The 22,807-nt window shown below is 47.4% G+C and overlaps 1 protein-coding gene across 1 annotated transcript in view; it reads left to right on the top strand.

The window, feature by feature from the left end:
- APCDD1L (APC down-regulated 1 like) overlaps positions 1 to 22,807 on the top strand; it is a 50,150-nt gene that overhangs the window by 16,444 nt on the left and 10,899 nt on the right. The gene's annotated exons all lie outside the window — the stretch shown is intronic.

Raw genomic sequence — 22,807 nt, 5'->3', positions numbered from 1 at the left:
TCGGCCCCTCCTTGGGGTCCTTGCATGTGCTGTTCCCCCATCACGCTGGGCCCCACCTAGGCAGTCCTGACTTCCTCCTCATGGGTCACACCCCAAAGGCCCTTCCCGGGGCCCCAAACAGGAGCCCTCCGGGCTTGCCTTCCTCAAAGGCACCGCTCTTATCTGCACGTTCACGCCAGGTTTGTCGTTACATTTGATCTGTGCGATTATTTGAACAACATCTGTCCCCACAGACACCTGCGGGGCCAGGCGGGCTCTCACGCGGCCCGCAGTGGGGCATCTGCACGTGGGCCATCTGCACGTGGGCCCTGCTTCCCCACCACGTGGAGAACAGGCCAGGCCCCCCCCCCATGGCATCATCACCTCCCCACCCCCCACCGGCCCACTGCCCAGCCACGATTCCTCTGGGGTCTGGCTTCCGAGGAGGGCTGGGAGCCCCTCTGTGCCCCTCTGTGTTGTAGCCCCCTTCGTGGCCCTCCCACGCCTGGCCCGGAGCTGGGCGCAGGTTGTGGCTGAATAAAAGAAGTAATTGCATGCGCTAAAATTCCTTTTCAGGATTCAGAAAACCAACCTGAACTCATTAACCTTGAGGGAAGCGGGACTGAATAGAAATGCCCCTTGCCCTCATCTGCTCGTAAAAATAGTCATAAAGAGTGAGCAGCTCTCCGCCGCCCTCCGTCATGTGGTCTGCACTCCCGGCTCCGGGAATGAGTGATGTGGCTGCATTAGCCCCAGGCTCGGGATGAGGGAACAGGTGTGGGGAGGGGGCCAGGTGCCCACAGTCAAGCGAGCAGTGACCTTCGAGCTGGGGGTCCTGGCCTCCTCCAGCCAGCTGAGTGCCAAGAGTGCCATTGGTGGCTAGGATGTCACACCCCCGCCCAGAGCAAGGGGCCTGCACCTTTCTCCTTCTGTGCGGCACAGGAACCCCCGCCACACACACACACACACACACACACACACACACACACACGCCGAGGCTTTCCCTACAGTCAGCACGGGAAGCCCCTCCCCTATGTGACCTCTTTCCCCACAGCAAGCTTCTGAACCCACTGAACAGATGAAGACATTGAGCCTTCTTGGGGCAAAGCAGGGGCATCTCACATGAGGCCACGTGCGCTGGATTCCAAGCTAGCTTTGGCTGACCCAGCCTGGACTCCAGCCACGGGACCTGATGGACACGGTCCTTGCCTTCGAGGAGCCTCGGGCACAGGGAGGAGGAAGAGCGGTGTGTGCCGGGCTTGGGAAGCAGGGAGACCCCCGCCGGCTCCCCTCAGAGAAGCCAGCCTTCGGCAGTGAGTTCAGGCCTGTTCATGGTTAGGTCACGCACTGCGACCCCAAGGCCCCATGCTGTGCTAAGGCTTCAGGTCTTGCTACACTTATCTGCAAAAGTGCCGGCCTCGTGGGCATGGGGCTTGGGTGGGCCCACAGAGTCCCATGCTGAGAAGGGCCCCGCACTGGGTTTAAAGCTCTGCTATCACTGTCCTGAAATTCCTTGGTTTCTGAATATGGACCCCATGTTTTCAAATATGCACTGGGCCCCAAAAACCAGGTGGCTGGTTCCGGCAGCCGTGTTCACTGTGAGACTCCGGCAGACGTGGCACCAGACTTGGCAGGTGACAAGGAGAGTGAGACAGAGGCATCCCAGCCCTCCCCAACCTCACAGTCTCCTGAAGAGGCCCACGATCAGAAGTGCCCTGACCTGCACTAACAGCGGTCAGTGCCGAGAAGGTAGTGACTGGTACTCCCATTGTCCCCTGCTGGGGAAGGGGGAGGGAGGAGCAGACTCCAGGGGCACCAGAAGAGCCCAACTCGAAGTAGGGTCATGGGTAAGTTCTCACCAAAGAGGTGATCCTTGAGCTGAAGGATGAGAATGAGCCAGAAGACCCAAAAAGAGCATCCCTGGGACAGTACCAAGTGCAAAGGCCCTGGGGTGAGTACAAGATAGGTGTGTCAGTCATTTCAGGCTGCTACAGAAAATGCCATAGACAGAAAGGCTTAAACATATAGCTCTTGAAGTTTGGGAGCCTAGCAGGCCCAAGATGCAGGCGCCAGAAAATTCTCCGTCTGGTCAGAGCCCACTTGCTGGTTTACCTTCTTGTTATGTCCTCAGTGGGTGTCTTGCTATTCTTGCAAGGGAACTATAATCCCATCACATGGGGGATCCATCCCCATGACCACATCGAAACTTCCTGTCTCCCCAAGGCACCACCTACACATGCCATCACACTGGGGGAGCAGGGCTTGAGCCTACGAATTTGGGGAGGGCACAAACACTCAGCACATCACACCGGGTGCGTTTTAAAAAAAAATCACGGGAGGTCAGTGTGCACGGTCCACGGAGCTCCAGGAGAAGACAATGAGAGGAATCCCGGGCAAAGAGTGGATTTTGTAGGACTTGCAAATGGGAAGAGTTTTAACTAGGAGAGCAACTCAATTGTATGTATGTTTTCATTTTCCAATACTCGGTAAGAGCAAGATTCTGTGTCCTCTGAAATATACAACGTGTCACCATGAACCCTCTTCTCACACGATGAACCAGGACGTGGCCAGTGACTTTACCCACCCGTCACCTTCCCTGCCTTGTGCTTGTCCTTCCCCGGCCTCCTCAGGACAGGGGTGCCCTGCATATATTTTGTAGCTACTGCTTATTGTTGAGCGATCTCAGAGCTATTGGGACCGGCATGTGTTTGTTATTCTGCACACTTTTGTCACTCCGTACTGTTTCTAGAATGTTCTTAGGATGTGGGTGTGGTTGGATGTGGGCACAGTGGATCCATTTTTCCCTGCTGTCTAATTCTCCAGTATATAAGGCGGCTACAAGTTATTCCTCAGTTCCTGGGTCAACAAACATTCAATTTGTTTCTGGTGTTGGGCTCTTAGAAGCAAGTTTGTTACAAACACCCCTGGACTCGTGAGGTGACCGGGTAGGGAACACATGTGCAGAACACCTGTGCAAGAATTATACAATCAGAGTGGTGATTTATTGATGGGTTAGGAAGTCACACTGGCGGGCCCCCCCCAGCGGGAATGCTGCAGAGCAGAGATCGAATAGTGAGAGCCGGCGTTGTTTCCTAAAATGTCTATTTCCGTTATATGCATGGACACGTGTGTATGTGCATGAGTGTGCATTTGTGGGCAGCCTAGTGGGTGTTAATGTTAAACATATTTCTAACTGGGAGTCACAGAAACCGCTTGTAAGCCACAGATCTCACATTGTAAACTTTTTATAAAGTTGATTTACAAGGGTTGCTTTACAAAGTAATTATTCCAATTTACGCTCCCCCTGGCAAGGCTCCCACCAATCTCCAGCTACACTTGCTATTTTGGGGATTTATAATTCTTGCTAATCTAATGAGTATAAAATGTTACTTTGTTGGGTCTTCATTTGTATGGCCCTGACTATTAATGGGTCTGAATGTCTCCACATGGCTTTATTTACTATTTCATTTCCTCTTCTGTGAAATACTGGCTTGTGCATTATGCTTATTTTTCTATTGTATTGTTTGTCTTTTCCTTAAGATGTGGAGGACTTCTTTTCATATTGTGTATATTAATTCTTTGCTGGTTATTGTGTGGCGAACATCTTCTCCCAGTTTGTAGCTTTCCTTCTCATTCACTTTACGGTGTCTTTTGAGTCACAGAAGGTCCTAATTTTATTTTTATTTTTTTTTTAAGATTTTATTTATTTATTTGACAGAGAGAGATCACAAGTAGGCAGAGAGGCAGGCAGAGAGAGAGAGGGGAGGAAGCAGGCTCCCGGCTGAGCAGAGAGCCCGATGCGGGACTCGATCCCAGGACCCTGAGATCATGACCTGAGCCGAAGGCAGCGGCTTAACCCACTGAGCCACCCAGGCGCCCCCAGAAGGTCCTAATTTTAATGTAATCATATTTATCTTGTCTTTCAGCATTAACACTCTTTGCATTTTGTTTCAGAAATCCTTTGCTACTTTGAGGTCCTAAACATATTCTTTCACATTTTCTTCTAAAAGTTTTAGTGTTTTGCATTGACATGTAAGTCTTTCATCCACTGGAAATTGACTTGGGGCTATGGTGTGAGGAAGGGCTCTGATGTCTTTTCATTCTCTGCATGGATAACCATTGTCCTGGGCCTGACTGTTGGCTAGATATCTCTTCCCCAGTGATCAGGAGTCCCATCCTATATCAAGCTCATAAATTTCATAAGCCAGTATCTGGGTTCTCTATTCTATTGGTCAACTTATCTCTTCACAGAATATACAATGTTATAATTACTCAAGTTTTCCGTAAATCTTGATCTCTGATACAGTGTGCCCCCATATCCTATTTTTCTTCAATTTCTGGCAACGTTGCTCTTTCATATAAATTTTATAACCACCTTGTCAAGATCCTCAAAAATGGGATTTTTGACTTGAATGAGTTGTATCTGTGGATCTGAAGAGAACAGACATCTCTTGATACTTCTATCCATTAATACATCACTTCATTTTTTATATCTTTATTGTCTCGCAATACATTTTTATAATTTTCCCCAAATGTGTCTTTCTTACTTTTATGAGATGTATTCCTAGGTACATTCTACTTTTTACTACTGTTGCAAGTGGTGTCTTTTCCCTCCAACTATTTGTTGCTGTTATAGAATATAATTGATTTTTTTACATTGATTTCTTTTATCCAGTCATCTTGCTAAATGCTCACATTGTTTCCATTTTTCTGTAGATGTTGAGTTCTGTACAAAGATAATTATGTCATCTACAAATAGTGATCACTTTATTCCTTTTCTTATCCTCATGCCTTTTTCCCCCCTTACTCCTAGGACCCTCAGTAAATGTTGGAACTAACTGGTGGCATCTTTTCTTTTTCCGGATCTCAAAAGTTCAGTATTTCACCATTAAGAAATGTCACTTAATGTATAAATTTTAGTAAGGCCCTTAATCAGCATAAGGAAATTTCAAAACTATTTCTCTTTTGATAAGAGGTTTTTTTTTAAGATTTTATTTGTTTATTTGACAGACAGAGATCACAAGCAGGCAGAGAGGCAGGCAGAGAGATAGGGAGGAAGCAGGCTCCCTGCTGACAGAGAGCCCGATGTGGGGCTCGATCCCAGGACCCTGGCTGGGATCACGACCCAAGCTGAAGGCAGAGGCCCAACCCACTGAGCCACCCAGGTGCCCCTGATAGGAGTTTTTTAAATTGTGACTGGGTGTGGGATTTTATCAAATGCTTTTAGTCCATCTATGAATAGTAGGTCATATGGTTTTCCTCTTTTAATCTGTAAATGGAATGACACTGACAAATTGTTCTAGCATTAAATATGTTTGCATCGTTGGGATGGACCCAACATGGACATAATGCCTGATTTTTTTTTATATACTACTGCATTCCACTTGGTAATATTTTATTTGGGATTTTCGCGACCATGTCCCAAAATGAGGTTGTCTCATGACTTTCCTTTCTCACCCCGTCCTTCATTTTCTTTCCCCACACTGTCTTCAAAAGGCTTCAGGGTCCTTTTCCAAACCCGGAGAGAGGCAGGAGCCCTAGCCACGTGTTCACAGGGACACCAGGGTCTGCAGACTTTGGAAATGGAAACTAGTATAACATTAGCCAGTTAGAAGACCTTCTCTTCCTGCTCCTTGCGGGCTCTGTCCACACGGACTTCCTTCCATCCCTGCCTCTTGCTGTGAAGTGTTGCAGTGACCACAGGCACTTTGGGGATCCAGCTGAAGGAGCAGTTGAGTTGGGAATCCTTGTACTCCGTGGAATATGTTCGTGGGCTTTGCAGCCATTTCTCTGTGTGGTTAATTACTGTTATCTGAGCCTGCGTGGGACTGGCTTCAGGAGGACTCTTGCTTCTGGGGAGGAAGTAGGAGCTACCGTCATGAAGGACCCTCCATTTGGATCCGTCCTCTGGCACAGTCACCCAAACCACATAGGTGGTGTAGAGATAAGGCGTGAGACACAGAGATCCAGAGGGAGCATATGCAAAGTACTTTGCATCACATAGCTCGTGTGTGACAGAAATGTGGTAGAGACTTCCAAACTTTGATAACACCCCGCAAAATGCATGACCTCTAGCAGTGAGTTCACGAGGCTTAAAAAAGAAAAGAAAAAAAAAGTTTCTAAACTATCAATAACCAAAAATCGTTTCAGTCAACAAAGACGGCAGAAAGCCTGAATGACCTTTCTACTCTTGCCACAGAAAATGAAAGTACAAAATCTTTGTCATACGAAGAGGTGACCGAAGACAATATGATCCCAAAAATGTTTGATTGATAAGGACAGTGCTTTTTTCCTGGCTGTTGTACTATTTGTGGTCTCTTCCAACTTTATAAAATTTGTAATTTCTTGTGCTGTTTTTCTCCTTCCAAGTCAATATCTACTTTTATTTGATGTTTGTATACATTTGCCCTTTTTTCTGAAGAGTGTTTCCCAAATTGAATAAACTTTGGGCCCTGCCCTCGGTACAAAGGGCTCACGCAGGAAGTGGGGCGCCCTCTCTTTTTCTACTTCGTTGCAAGAGTTTATGTAATAAAGTTTAGCAGAACTCATGTAGAAACACTTTGGCCTGGGCTTTTTGGTTCATTTCCTTTTGTTTTGTTTTCTGTTGATTTGGGGGAGGGACGATTTCAAATCAGTGCTCAATTTCTCAGTCATGAACCTGTTCATTGGCAGCTGAATCCTAAGCTCCTTTTCACAAAAATCCTTCTGCTGGACCTGTAGTTATGCCCCCTTTCATTCCCGATTTTATTTCTCTGCTCATCTCTCCCACCCACCATTGTTCTGTTCTTTTCTTTCTTTCTTTTTTTGTTAAGTCTTACCAGAGATTTATCTAATTTATTAAGGATTTCAGAGAACCAACTTGGGCCTCGTTTATTCTTTTATTAATGTCTGCTTTTTTTTTTTTTAATCTCTTTCCTTTTACCTTATTTGGGCTTATTCTATTTTTCTGGTTCTAACTTTTTAAATTGGATAAGTATCTTTAATTTTCAGGCCTTCCTCTTTTAAACATGCTTATAAGCCTTTATTTTATATGCCTAAAAGCCTTGTTTTCCCTGCCTTCCACAAGTTTAGGTAGGTGCTATTTTCAATTTTCATTAGCTGTAAGTTCTGTATTTTTTAAACTATATTTTTTATATTGATGTACTCATTGATAACTGGGTGTTTTAGAAATGTTTGGGGGCACGCGGGTGGCACAGTGCGCGAAGCGTCTGACTCTTGGTTTTGGTTCAGGTTGCCATCGCTTCTCGGCCTTTTGGCTAAGATCAAGTGTGGTTCAGGTTGCCATCTCAGGGTTGTGAGATCGAGCTCCAGGTTGGACTCTGGCGCTCAGCGTGGAGTCTGATTAAGACTCTCTCTGCCACCCTCCCCCACCACTTGTTCTCTTTCTCTAAAATAACTAAATAAATCTTGGCGGAGTGGAAGAAGAAGTGTTTTTAGCTTGCAGACACATAGACTTTTTCAAATGTTTTACTTTCTGATTTTTAATTTAGTTGCATTGTGATCAGGAATTATGCCTCTGTGATACCAATTATTTGAATTTGCTGACTTTGACAGACTACAGGATCAGTTTTTATAAATACTGCACGTGTGCTTGGAAAGAATGTGTATTCTTTCATTGTTGAGCATGGTTTTATACACAGAGACACTTACACAATACACACACGTATGCATACATGCCCGTTTGTGCATGTACACACACATGTAAAATGAATTAGATTTATTCATTGTGCTTTTAAATCTCCTGCATGCTACTAACTTTGGTCTGTTTGCCCTATAAATAATTGAAAACATTGTGCCATGTAATCCTCCATCAGGATGATGGATTTGTCAATAGTTCTGTATGTCTATAGCAATTTTTGCTTTGTATATTTTCATGCTGCTTTATGATCATATCTTCCTGGCAAATTGAACCATTTGTGGAGTGGCTTCTGTCCTTAATAATGCTTTTATAGTCTATCCTGTTTTATCTGAATTCAGTTTCCTTTTATTTAGTATTAGTAAGTAAGTGGCTTTCACTCACTTTACTTTCAACCTTTTTGTGTCCTTATGCTTCAGGAATCTAAGTAACAGAGCAGGAGTTCTGAAAAATCCAATTTGATAATGTCTGCTAACTGGCAAGCAAGTCAGATTTGTTTCTATTCTCTTCTTATTTTCTACAAATTGTGTTTTGATGCTTTTTTCCTCCTTTCTTGTCATATGTGTGTGTATGTACACACACACACACACATATATGACATATATATATATTTTAAAAATGAGTTGGGTTGTGTTTGTTCCTATTACTTTTTTCCCCCTTCTTCTGGTTTAGAAGTTATATGGTACTTCTATTATTTATTGGCTCCCTCTGAAATTTTAACACCTCAACACTTAATATCTTCACTGTTTTCTGATAACACAAAGAATTTAGAACACTAACCCTAAATATTCCTCTCCAAAATCATGTACTGCTATTTTCCAGTATTTTAGTCATGTCTGGTGGTTCTTTGGGGGGGGGATTGACCCCACAAAATTAGAGATTATTAGTTTACTTGTGTTGTGTGTGTGTGTATTTACAATATTTTCAAATTCTTTGTTCATTAAATCTTTCTAAAAATCAGACCTTCCTTCTTCAGTTCCTTTGCATAAAATGTTATTAAGGTAGTGGTCCTCTTGGTCCCTGCCACACTTGGTACCATTTAGTTGAAGATGCCTTTGTTTTATCCTTGTTCTTGAAAGATTATTTTGCTGGGTGCACAAATCTAGGCTGAGGGGTCTTTTCTCCTCTTTTTACTCTTAGTGTTCTAGAGGTTCAAAGGTTCATTTATTTTTATTAATCTTGCTTGGTACTCACTGTTCTTCCTGGCACCTGTGGTTTTTGTTGTCCTGATCACTTCTGGAAAAATTTCAGATCTTCTTTCTCCACCTGCTGCTTCTCTGATAAGCTGCCTTTTCTCTCCTTCCTGGAGACATTAGACTTTCCCCCTACAGCTGCTCTGTCTCTCCACTGCCTTTCCTAAGTTTTCAGTCCCCTCTCTTTCTTTCCTGAACTTTGGGTAATTTCTTTACATCTATTTTCCAGTTCACTAATTCCCTTTTCAACCGTGTCTAACCTGCTCTGTGATCCAGCCACTAAGTTTTTGTATCAATAATTATATTTTTTATTTCTTAAGGTTCTATTTGACTCTCTTTCCAAATCTGCTTAGTCGTTTTTTATAGGCTCTTGTTTGGTGCTCATCTTTTTTTTTTTCATTCTAGGCTTTAGTTTATGGAACATCTCATACACACTTTTCTTTTTTTCTGTGATAGGAATTCCAATATTTGATGCTCTTGGGATGTAAGTTTTTTCTCTCTTCTAACTCTTAGTCTGTAGTGAGCTGTTTACTTGTGTATTTGGTGATCTTTAATTGGGAAGTCATGTTTGTTTGGTCTTAACCCATGAAAACTCTTGGAAAAAGTGATCATGCTTTTCTCAAAAGAACATTCATATTTGCATCTCCCAGGAGCCAAGGGGTGGAACTAATTGGGGACTGCTGTAACCTCTGGTTTGCCCCCTGGTTCTCACCACAAGCAATGCTGACTTTGACATTCGCCCTCAGAACGGGTTCCATTGGTCCCACTTCAGCTCTGTTTGGGGGCAAGGGATCTTGGGGGCTTCCCTACTGTCTGAAAAATTATACATTACCTCAAATCTACCTGTGCACAGTGAGAGTGTCTTCAGAAGAGGCAGAGAGCCACACTGCAGAAACAGGAGGCTGACTTACATTTTTTAATGATTGCACTTGCTGCTCCATGGAGAATGGATTACAGGGGGCAGAGCAGATGCTGGGAGAATGGTGAGGGGCAACTGTCAGGTTTTCAGGCGAGAGATGATAGTGGCTTGCCCGAGAGTGGTGGCGGTGAGAATAAACCGAGGGGTGGAAATCCAAGTTACTGGAGTATCTGCTTATTAACTTGTGTCCCTCATTTATTTGCAGGCACAAAAATGTGCAATTAGCCACAAATGTTCATTAATTTTTAATTTCTCTTCTACTATTCATATGCGAGATAGCAGAAAGTGAAAATTTTGATCATACCCAGTGTGGCCAAATTCTCTCTATACCATTGGTGGAGGCTAAGTTGAAATAGCATTTTTGGAGGACCATTTGGTTCAATCTAGTAGAATATTGAATGTACAATTTCTTTGTTAGGAATTTCTCCAAAGGACACATGCAAAATGTACACCAGCTATGTTAAAACATTAAAACGATGTCCAACATACTGTCTTATGTAATAATAGCAACAGACAAACCAACCAAAAACCACACCACGATCTAAATGACCATCTGCAAAGGGCTGGCTAGCTAAATCGAGGTTCATCTATGTAAAGGCATACTCTTACCTTTCCACAAAGGGGTATGTCTACGGTGGAAAGATAGCCCTGATAATTTAAGTGTAAAAAGCAAAATGCAGAACGATGTGTATAGAAAGATTGCATTCATAAAAAATTTTTAATAGCCAAATAAAAAACATATACATTTATATGCAGAGATCGGCACGAAACTATTTTCTGGGAGAATGCACAAGAAACTTAAAATGATTCACATTGGAGAAAGCAACCAGGGCTTCGGGGTAGAAAGCAACTTTCGCTTTTCATTTTATACCTTTTTATACATTTTGAAAATTCCACTGCAAGCCACGTATTGCTTTTGTTTGAAGAGTTTAGCCCATTTTTATTGGACTCTTCTTGATTAGGGAACCTGCTTCTCTTGGTTATTACATCTCCTGCTCGTGGCACTTCATTATTTTCTCCAGTTCCTCCCCTGAAAACGGTGAATATGCCTGAGTCCCTCCGGTCCTAAAATGCCCACCTTCCTCAAAGATTTCTAAAATCTATTACGAAGTTAAAAACATCAATTTCAAATAATATGCATACAACAGTCCCATTTTTGTAAATAATAATGGAACTAATGCATGTATCTGTGTATAAAAGAAAATAAAGTGCAGAAAGATTTATGCATTCATTCAGCAGAAACGAATTATGTGCCTGCCATGGGCCGGGCATTGTTACAGAAACAGAAGTTCAAAAGGTACCACAGTCCCCACGCTCTGCCTCTCCCTGCCGCCCAGCCTCCAGGGTCTGAAGGGGCCTGTGTGCCAGCAGGTTAATGGCAATACACTGTGGCTGAGGCAAATGTGGGTGAGCTTTTCCATCACCTTCATGCCCTTCTGTATCTTCTGATTCATTTTTTTCTTGCCCTGTGTATGTCATAAAAGATCTTATATAAAAATAATAATTAAGTCATAAAACACAATCTCTCTATCCCTCTGGTTTTGTGTCTCTCTCCTGCAAACGCCTACAGTCATCAGTGTGATATCAGAGATACTCTACTACTAAAAAGTGTTGCGTTATGTACCCGGAAATCAAATGTTAAGCGTGCGTCTTGTGTTTTAGCTGTGACCCTACTTTTAAAGAACCTGCGCCCAGCACTTGTGCCCCTCTCTGGGTGGCCCTCCTTGGGCCCCATCTGGCCCTTCCCTTGGGTCCACCACCCCTGGCTGACTTCCACCCTCGCCCTGTGTGAGCATCGTGGACAGGTGGGTGGCCCCAGGGAGACCCCAGGGGAAGGCTGCCTCCTCCTGGATGTCGCGGCCCCTCCTCAAACAGCACAGCCCAGCAACAGAGCTCCCTAGGCCTCAGTCTGGAGAGTGGCCCCCCCGTCCGTCCCCTCCAGGCTCCAGGCTGCAAACCCACACACCCACAACACCTCTCCCCTGCCCTCGCCCCACATCTCAGCAGCGCTGGCCCCTCCATGCTGCCTGTCCCGGCCTGGCCTCAGGGCCTGGGATTTGAGGTGGTCACTCACGGGCTAGAGCCCTTCCTTCACCACCTCGCACCCTTCACACACACACAGACACACACACACACACACACACACACAAGATCTCCTCAACCCGAGTCAGGAGACCTTTGAGCCTTGGCCCCCGCCTATCAGCCTATGCCTCCATGACAATTTGGCCACATCTGACCGCTACTGTCCATAATTGGGTCACCGTTTCTCTCTAAAGCAAGTAACTCATTTTCACTTATTTCAGAAAAAACAACCTAACCCTGTATGCGTTAGCCTCGTGCTAACAGAATCCCTGGCCGCATGTGTCAGTTATCGAACCGAATCAAAATGGGGACATGTCACTAGTCAGATGCAAGCTGTCCAGCACGCTCCCCCCGAATCCCGGCCAGCGTCTCCCCAGATGGGCACAGAGTCCTTGGAAAGCACTGTCTTTCAGAACGCCCACCTGACCTCAGCCCCCCGCATGGCTCCCTCTGTTTGAGGAACACTCCAGAATCTCCGAAGTGGCTCACAGGGCCCCCCGCAGGGCTCCCAGAGCTGCCTGCCTCCCCCTCGCCCCCCCGACAGCCCTCGCCCTGTGCCCGCACGTCACAGGGACTAATTACGTCTCCCTCAGCCTGTCTGCTGCTTCACACCTCCCTGCCACCTTCGCAGCCTCAGCCCGAGTGCCCATTACGGCTCTCGTCCACCTGTCAAGCAGCTCCTCGCCCTGCAAGGCTCTCAGGGAGCATGTGGGCAGTGAGGCCCCTCCTCGAGGCCCCTCCTTGTATCTCCCATCAGCAAAGGGGATCAGCATCGGGCAGAACATCTCCAAGGTTCTATTGATCGCCACGCTCGGAATGGCAGACCCTGAGCCGCCGTAGAAGCATCTTTGCTACGGTGAGAGGCCAGGCACACAGTAGGTGTTCAATAAATGGGGAGGAGGACCAGGGGCTGCAGGGAGTTTGAAGGAAGCCGGGAGGGACAGGTAACAGACCTGGTTTGGAGTTTGGGACTTTCCACCCACTGACCTGGGTAACATTCTCAGACTCTCCTTCCCCGTACCTCTGTTTCCCCATCTGGAAGATGGGGCGATCACAGTTCCCAGCCCCAAAGGCTCGTTGGCACAACCGATCGGAGAAGTAAATGCAGGCTTTGCAGACGTTAGAGCTTTACAGAAATGTGGGATCATTCCCGGGACGGTCGCAGGACATGGATGACGAATCGGTGGTGACCGTCCCCCGTGCACCGACTGCGTCCCCGCTGTGAGCTGTGTGTGTCTCCCCAGTGGCCTGAGACTGCCCTGGCCCAGGGTCGCAGGGGAAAGCAAGAATTACAAGCCTGTTTATTTAACATTTAGGAACCAACGCATTTTCCTGGACCTCATCTGCAACACTTAAGCCAATATTTGCGTCTTTGGGATTCTATTTGTATGGTAATTTAAAAATAGGGTTTGGACTTACAGCAGGCTTTTCTCCTGAAACTCTGAAAGCACATTAATTTTCTAGACGGTAAAATAATGCCATAATTAAATATTACCATTTCTCTTAAAATAAAATCTGGTAACTCCTAACAAAATGGGTTTTTCGAAACATGATGTAGGTTTTCCCACAAAATTGCTCTCTAGGGAAATTCGTTATTTTCAACGTATGGAAGAGACCACGAACTTAATCTCAACACAATGTAAGAAAAATTGATTTGTGAAATTACAATAATTTTCCTGCATTTAAAATCTCCGTGCTTCCTGTCGCCGCTGACCCAAAGGACCCCCTCCCCCACCTGCATCTTTAGGGAAAGGCCCGAGGAGGCAGGATGTTTTGTTTCATTGTTTATGAAGCTTCCTAGATGCTCTTTCTTGTGGTTCCCATTGGAGTTTCTGTTCTGTGCTGCAAACTTCTTTGAAAGGAGGCAAGGCTAAGTGACCCCATTACCCATGTCCTTCAGTCTCCAAATATGTTCTTTGGGAGCAGACATGATGCCCCATGGGAGAAAGCATGGGGCCCAGCGCTGGCCTTCCATGGGCTCGCTCTTCACCAATGTCAGGTTGGATGAGGGAGCCTTGGTGGCCCGGGACTAGAGGCCGGTGCTGGAGGAGGTGGTTCTCCGACGCACCCAGGGCGCCCAACCACCCCAACCAAAGCTCAAGAGGGCCCCCTTGTGGAGACTCCCACAAACAGCCCAGTAAGTGGTGTACTTCCCCCCCAACGCCGGGTTGCTCCCTGGGACCCCCCACATCTCCCGGGAGTTCTCAGGCCCAAAGACGCTCAATAGAAACCACCAAACTCCATCCTTCTCTCTTCAAGACCTAACATTTCCGTGGGACAAGAATGTTCTTGGCCCCTCCAGGGAAGAACTGGTGGAGAAGCAGCTCCCAAGGCCCCATGAAGAGTCGAGCTCCTCAACGTTCGGCCCGAAGATCCCTTTTCCTTTACTTTTTACCAGAGTCTTCACCGCGATGACACACGTGTCTTCCTTCTTATTGAATATGTCAAAACCTAGTGATTATCTTACCAAATTCCTGTTCTGTAGAACAATGGAAGCTTCAGTCTTCTGCCAAGAGGGCGAACAAGGGAGACTTTCGAGAGACACATTCTGTTGAGCAAATCCTGACTTGTAACTTACACCCTCATGGCAGACACCAGGGCGTCTGGCCCGGGCACACTCAGAAGGCCTGGGGAAGCCCACGCGCTTTCTTTCCAAGCCCCTACACCCGTCGCCCCCTCCTCAAAGCCCAGGACGGAACGCTGCTATCAGTGGACAGCGCTGACTGGATTCGGCATGAATTATGAACATCAGAGGGCCAGCATGCACATCTGGGAACACAAGCACTAGAACTGAGCTGACGAGGCCTTGTCTCCAAGTCACCAGAACATCTGGGTGAAAAAGCAAAACCTTCCATCAATCACCCTAATGCCTTGGCTATTTGCTAACAGCTGGGCTTTGGCTGGGCTTTCCCAGTCTTCATCTGGGTGGAAGTCCCAGCCAGAACGAGCAGTAATTAGCATTATCATGGGGCCGAGGGAGAGTTTTGAGGTGAACCGGTTTTGTTCTGGAACATTCCTAAACAAACAAACAAAAAAACGCTGGCTGATGAGCCAGGCCTGGTGGGCGAGACTCGTCTCCCAAACCCCCGCATTCCTTTCCCAGCCCAGGAGCTGTACGGTTCCTTCTCCCTCTGCAGAAAATGCTCAGCGCAGGCTGGAGTGGGGGGTGGGGCGGCTGTGTGAGCGGCCGCTCCCCATATGAAATGTTTCCAATTTTGGAAACCAACATAAAGCAATCCCCTCTTCCAGGCAGCACCGAGGGAGACCCACCTTTATCCACCCACCCCGCCCATGGTCGCGTCTGACCTGGGACTTTTCACGGAGAACTGGGTAGATGGGGGCAAACCACGCTCGACCCGTCACCAGCCTTTCAATAACTGACATCTGACTCTCATGCCCTCTTCCTTCCCGCCAGCTGGGAATCTGCTTCTCCGGGCACCTAATCCCTCCAGAAGGCCCAGGGGGCAACTTTCCACTCTCCCAGCTCTGCCAGCAAAGGAGGGCCTGCTTCGGGGTCCAGGATGCTGCGGGGCGTGGACGGTGGAGCGGACTTCGTCTTGTGCACACCATCTCTGCATTTCCTAAGAACGCAAGCCCATCTCTTCCCCCGCCCCAGCACTTGGCCTTGAACACGAAGGCCTCGGATTAGATGGATGATGAGTTTCAGTTACGGCCAAATGAGGGACATAGAAGGGATCCGAAAGCAGCCATCCACACCAAAAAGGAAGTTTAGACTCCTTGGGATTCTGAGTTTGTCTTCATATTTCTGCGATTGCCTGGTACTGTCGTAGCATGACGATCTGTAGTCTTCTCGGGGGAGTTTAAATGGAAACTCTGCGTGCCTTTTGTGCAATGACTTCATTGGAAAGCACAACACAGCGACGGCCACCATTTCAACAGCCGGTTTCTGAAGCTTGTTGGCCAAGCTGCCGGCGCGCACCGTTACACGCCAGCACATCTCAGTCTGTAAAGGGCAGTCACCTCTAATCAAGAGAGGTTGTTTTCTGGGGGGGGGATTTTCATTTAAAATGTGCATAAGCTTCCAAGTCCAAACATTCTAGGTGAATTACCTCAAGCTGAGGATTTTGAAATAAACCAGAGGATTTCAGACTTTTTTTTTTAAGCAAGAGAACACTTTATTTTTTTCCCCCAAAGCAGATCTTTTAATCAGCATCCCACTATATAAACGAGGGGCTACTTGGGCTAAAGCTGGGGGTGGGGCTAGAGCTCCACTCACTAGGTTTCCCCTCTGCTCCCCCCTCAGATGCCAGTGGTCTTCAGAAACCAGCTTGAAAAACTCCAATACCACAAAATGGGGGGACACACACTCCATGCCTGAGCCAGAGCTAGGCTGCCCAAGACGGCAGCCACCAGCCGCATGTGGCCCCAAGCCCCTGAAACGCAGTCAGTCTAAATTGAGTTGTGTCAAGACTGTCAATACATAACTCATTTCCAAGTCTTTTATGAAGAAAAAGCATTTATCTTAGTTGTTTTCATACTTACTACATGTTAAAACACAGTATTTGGGGCTGAACAAAATATCATTAAAATTAATCTCACCTGTTACCTTTTAGCTGTTTTAACGTGGCTACTAGAAAATGTAAAATCCCATACACGGCTCGCATTTGTGACTTCCATTCTGTTTCTACTGAACAGTGCCAGGAGCTAGATGGAGCCTTCGCTGGGGTGTGCAACCACAGCAGGGTCCTGGTTTAGCTGGGGTGGGCTCCAAGGTTCAACAAAGGCTTTTGAGCAAAGTACCTGGCATCAGGTCCTGGTGCTGGATCCAGCCTGTCCTCAAAGCTCTCAGCAGAATTCAATGCCCACACTTATATCTCCACCTACTTCTCTTTCTTCTCTATTTTCTTGGTTCATCCAAGATCCCCAGCCTGCTGGGAACTCCCTTACTAACCATCCTTCCACCCTTAGCCAGGCTGTTAGTTATCCCAACAACTATAAGCCTTCTCCTTCTCTAATAGCCTGACTAATAAGCCTTTCTCTAATAAGCCTGACTCTAATAGCCACACACATAATGGAAATTACCAGTGATTTTTAAGAGAAGAAACCCAAAGGGTGGGAGAAGTGTCAACAAGGAGCTCACGGGCATCAGTCTTCTGGTACACAAGTCATTCATTCATTCATTCATTCAACTAAAGGTGCAATTATACCTAATGTTTATTGAGCACCTACGATGTACAGATGTTATTCTAAGTGCTTTCATGCCATGACAAAAAATATGAATTGAGCATCCATCAGGCACTATGCTAGGTGCTGAAGAATCAGCAGAAAGCAAGAGAGATAAAGACCTGTCCTCATGAACAGGCAGATTAGTGGGAAGACAATGAGAGAAAGGAAGGAAGAAAAGAGGAAAGGGAAAGAAAGAAAGGGAAAGAGAAGAAAAAAAAAAAAAAAGAAAGAGAGGGAGAGAGGGAAGGAAGGAAGGAAAGAAAAAATTGAGGAACCTAGAGGGACACCCCAGCAGCAGCGAGCACACCTAGCACCCAGATCTTGGTTTCTAAACACCATCCTCCAAAAAAAGAAAAAGAACCAGGACTGCTTGAAGAAATGGTTGATTCCAGAGCAATGAGCCTAGAAGGTCTTTCAGTACCAGAAAATAAGGAAGTGCTCACAAAAAATGACAAAGTCATGTAGGAAGTTACATAAGAGCTAAGTTGAATGATCGCCTAAAACCAAGTCAGGGACAATTCAGCAACAAAGTGAATAGATGATAGCAAAGGGTCATAACCTATAAAACATATATATCTGGGTTCATACTAATGCAAATAACAATTAAACAAAGAGATGTGTAGGAGAAAAGAAAGTGCTTCCTTACAGCACAATTCCAATCAGTACATTCAGAAAAGATGACGGAATTCGGGAACGCCCATTTGGAAAACACTGCAGGAATAACTGTTGTAGGCAAGAATCATCAATGGTCATCAACAGATGCTAAAATTAGTGGGGGGAACGTATAATGAGAAACAAACCATTTACATTATCTAAGTCTATCCCCATAAGATAATTGTTAATTATAAAGAGAAATGTAGTAATTTAACAGTGTGGAGAAACGTGGCAGACACCTCCTAAAGCAACTGACCAAAGTGAACATCACCAGTATTGGGATAAAGTGAGACCGTGTGCTTCCTGAGATGTTGTCCTGAGAGTCACACATCACCTCCATAACATTCTTACCAAAACTGCAAAAGCTGAATTGAATCATAAAGAAACATCAGACAAGCCCAAGTTGGAAAACACACTACAAAATACAAGGCCAGAGGTCTTCAAAAGGTGTCAAGGTTGTGAAAGACAAAGACCAAGGAAGTTCTTGGTTAAAGGAGACTAGAGACGTGAAAAATAAATGTGCTGTGTGATCCTGAACTGGATCCTACACCAAAAAAGGAGAAACTCATGGGGGAGTTGGTGAAACCTGCCTAGGGCTTGTAGGTTACTTAGTAACACCTTACCAATGTCAGTGTCCGAGTTTTGATCAAGTACCATGTCTGTGGGTGATAGTGACATTTGGAGAACTGGAGGAAGTTTGCTAGAACTTTCTATTACTTTTGCAACATTTTCGTAAGTCTGAAATGATTTCAAATGGAAAAGTCAAAAAATAAAAGTACATAAAAGACAGAAAGCAAAAAAAAATAATTGTCAGCTGCAGTGAGTGCCGCACAGAACAAAAAGGGAGCAGAAAATAGCAGAAGGGAGTGTCCGATGTCAACCTGCTGGGAACTGCCATGTATCCTCAGACCTCCGCACAGAGGGAGAACACAGCACTAAGCAGAAGAACAGTGCTCTGCCCAAGGAACAGCATGAACAACAGCCCTGAGGCAGGAAAGTTTCATCCCTGTCCTTCCCTAGGAACACTCCATAAAGAACTATGATGGGATGTGTCGGATGATGCTGGAAAGACAGGAAAGAAGTCCATGTGTCGACGGAGACAGAACCCAGAGCGATGCACCTCCAAGCCAAGGAATGGCTGGAGCCATCAGAAGCCAGAAGATACCAGAACAATCCTCCCCTACGGCCTCAGGAGAGCATGGCCCTGCCCACACCTTGATTTCAGACCTCCAGTCTGCCGGCTTTGACAGAATGAAGTCGTGTTGTTTAGGTCACCCCACTTGGGTCTTTTGAAAGAGCTGCTCTAGGACACACAGCCACTGCCCTTCTGCATGGCTGGTGTGCAGTGATGAGTGAACCTCACGCCCGTCCCCCCTCGTTCTGTGTGCCCCTTGCGCTATAGACGAGTCACTTATGCATTTACTCATTAGGGATTATTCACGTAAAGCACTCTTTAATATTTTCAAATCAAGCACAGACCAAGCCCCTTTTAAAATTCAGTCTTGTCCTCAGCAATGTGGACCGTGCAGCCCAAGTTTGCTATGGGAACTGTGGCTGCTTTTTAACACCCTCTGAAATCGGTGCAAAACCAGCCGGCTGAGTGCTCGCCGCCGCCCCCAAATCACCGGGCTCACCTCCTGGGACCCCGGCACAAGCCAATTAGGATAGGAGATATGACTGCTTTTCTGTTGCTTTTTTGTCCCCAAAAGAATGACCTCCAAAGACCTAATGTTTTGCTGCCTAGGCACCCCGTGTCTCTCTCTACCTCCTCCCCTTGTCTCTCGGCCCCATATTTGTCGTGATCTTTAAAAAAAACACTCATCGTGGAGCGGGGTGTGAACCTCTCTAAGCCTTCATTTTCATCTCTAAAATGAGGATCACCACATCCACCGAACAGACGTGCTCGAAAGGCTAGATATGAGAAGGGCACCTATTTGTAATGCCATTTCTAGGAAAAACCCAGAATAGGCCCATCCACGGGGATAGAAAGCAGATTAGTGGTTGCTGGGGTTTGAGAGGAGAGAATGGAGAGTGACCACTGATGCGTACAGAGCCTCCTTTTGGGGTGATAAGAACATTCTGGAGCCAGACAGTGGTAAGAGCTGCACGGCCTGGGGAATGGCCTACATGCTACTGAATTTTAACCTGTAGGCTTTACAAGGGTTAAAACAACGAGTTGTACGTTGGGTTTATTTCGCCAAAATTTATTTTTTAATTGGATAAGAAGCGTCTGCCTGGGGTAAGTGACACCAGCCAAGTTATCTCCACTCTCTGAACCTGTTTCCTCATCTGCAGAATGGGGGCATGGACAGAACCTATGCCCTGGGTAGTAGTGAGACCACGCCTGCTGGTCCACAGACATGATGGGCACATGGAAGGCACAGACAGGCCGCTCCCTCTGGGATTGCTACAAGGACTCAGCAGCCACTGATCTGGAGATGGTCTCCGCTGGGTGTCTGCGCTCAGCCGAGAAAATCAAGCATCCTTCCCCCTTAAGATCCCAGGCAGGCTCCCTACGGTGCGGGCCTGTGTGGGCTGTCTCTGGCATCCTGACTCACGGTAACACGTAAAGGTTGGAGCAGATCATATTTTAAACCCCAGAAGCTCGCTCTGAGCAGTTGGGCGCTCTGGATGTAATTCTGCAGGTAATTTGAACGAGGCTATCTAATTTCAAATGTCCCTGCTCTTACGAGTGCAAAAGCAGCATAATTTTTAATTAGTGGGTAAACAGTAAATAATGGATGGCGGTAAGTGGACACTGCTGTTAATTAAAAATCCATGGTTGATAAAAATCAATTTGGCCCGTGCTTTGAACTCAGTCTAACAGGTCCCTGTGAAAAGTTGTGCAATTGGCCTGCGGTACCATCTGCTTTCAGATGTTCCTTTAGCAGAGACTGTTTGGGGCGGGGGAGGGGGGCCAGCTGGGGGGGGTTAAGAAAAGGGGAGGGAAAGAAAAAAATTAAAAAGCTACTTCAAAAGCTACAACAGAACAACTTGCCCGGGTTCATTTGTAATTAATTTAATTTTTGCAACCTTTAAATTGAAGCTCTGCAAACGGCCACGAGGCCAAGGCCGGCTCCGCTCCGGTCCTTCCACAAAGGCCTCCAGTTGGGTTTTGCATTTTGTGTGTCTGTTGTGGATACAGCGAGATTTCGCGTCGTCTCCTGACTTCATTAAATCCCAGTTTCTCACTGAAAAACAAAACAGACTGAAACACCCTCCGCAGGAACATGCCATCTGAGAATTCAAAGCAAAAAAGCAGTATCTAGGGCTTTCTCGGTGCTTCAGGGAGTACAGGGGAGAAGGCCTGTTTTGCTTTCAACAGAAAACATTTCCTCAAGAAACAGAGCTTTGTGGAAACAATGTCAATATAATTTTCAGGGCCCGTTTGCTCTTTTTTCCTGAGATACAATCTCGATCTTCCGACCAGGCAAGTAACGCTGACCCTTTTGGTCCTTTTCTTCCCTGTGCTTCTCCGAATCAACATTCCCCAAATCGAAACATTCGGATAGGTCTCCTTGACACTGATGGTGTTCGCGTGAACCCGCAGAACTGAATCCAGGGGACCCCGTGTCTCCCGAGGAGGGGGCTTGCAGGAGCACGAGAAGGTTGGAGAAGCTGACTCGGAGGCGGCCCTGGCTCGGGTTCCCTGACAGGGCCATGCTGGCCATCTGGCCTGATTTCAGTGCCTGCCCACATGCCACAAGGTCCTGCTTCTGGTCCTCAAGAAATGAGATGTGCCCAAGATACTGCGGAACTATCCGCAAGCTTCTTTCTCAAGACTCCCCTCGCCACGTGCTCCCCGTGAGCTCCCCGCAGAGTGGCCCTGTGTCGTCTGGGGCCAGACCAGCCCCGGCTGACTGGCTGGTGGTTTTCGTTTCTCCTATTTGGCTGGTTAAAACCAGGGAGGACAAAGCAGGAATACAGCAAGGACCCTGAGCTGCACCAGCACGTCTGCTTGCTCATTCATTCATTCATTCATTCAGCAAATTCATCCCCCACAAGTCTTGAAAAAAGCCCCTTCCCCCTGGCTGTGATGGAAGACGGCCAACGGTGGAACCATCAGGCCGATCTGACCATCTGAGCTTTGTCCTTTGTCACATCTGAGCAGCATCTGGGGTCCCCCAGGCTGTCTCTCTGTCCCAGAAAGGAAGCGAACGCTCACGGCCGTCTCCAAGTGTCGTCGCGAAGATCAGGAGGCCGCAAAACCCCGTGGGATGGATACACGGTTTACAGGACCAGTGGCTGCCGTGCCTGCTGTGGCAGGTCCCACCTGCGCTTTCTCTGTGTCTGTGGGTCTCTGGGGACCCCCTGAGTCTCCACAGGAGCCTCCAGGCCTCCAGGAGGGGAGGGATCTACTCTGTCTCATTTTTTGGAGAAGCTGTCCGGGGCCACCCGCCCCATCAGACAGCTGCCGAGGGACAGTGTGGGGACCTCAGGCCTCCCCAGGCCTTCTCTGGTGGCGCCGGGAAGCTGCGGTGTGCGGTGGAGAAGGGGGCAGAGTGTACCTTTCACGTGCTTCTCCATGCAGCCCACAAGCTTCCTGGGTGTCCCCCGGGGCCCCTCTGGGCCTGTGTCACCAAGCCGGCCCCCAAGCACTTGGCCCACAGGTTCGGCGGGAGGAAGTGTCTTTGGCAGGCCTGCGGCGGGGGCGGCCAGCAGGTCAAGGCCGCCCCTCAGCACAGCCTGTTGCTGTAATATTTGGACCTCGCTGGCCGCCAGGCTTCCCACACATCCCGCCATCTGGGCTCTGTCAAGCCCAGCCCTCTGAGTGGAGATGACGGTTTCTGGGGAAATCGCTGCTCTTTAGCAGCTGAAGGCCCTGGTGCTCTCGCCTTGGGGCAACACGTAGAAGAGACCGGGCGTACTCCCAAGGCCGTGCCTGGCTTGTCTCCATGAGATGAGCACATGGGGGTCACTCAGGAGGGTGTGAGGCCCCGGCTGCTCACGGCCGTCCTCCCTGAGCCTCCGAGTCCTCCCTGTCCCCCGCCCCCCGCCAGCTGCACGCATCAGCCCTGCTACCCACCACACGCTTCCCGGGCACCTGCCTGGGGCCCGTGCTGCGCAGGCGGGCAACACACGGGCCTGGCACCAAGGAGGGACCGTTCCACGAGCGGCCTCCAGAGGCTGGCGGCAGTTCTGGTCTGTTCCGCAGGG

The sequence above is a fragment of the Mustela putorius genome, unplaced genomic scaffold, assembly GCF_011764305.1.
Source record: "Mustela putorius furo isolate JIRA1106 unplaced genomic scaffold, ASM1176430v1.1 tig00003972_pilon_pilon_pilon, whole genome shotgun sequence".
In the NCBI taxonomy this organism is placed as follows: Eukaryota; Metazoa; Chordata; class Mammalia; order Carnivora; family Mustelidae; genus Mustela; species Mustela putorius.
This window is presented reverse-complemented; position numbering and strand designations above follow the sequence as displayed.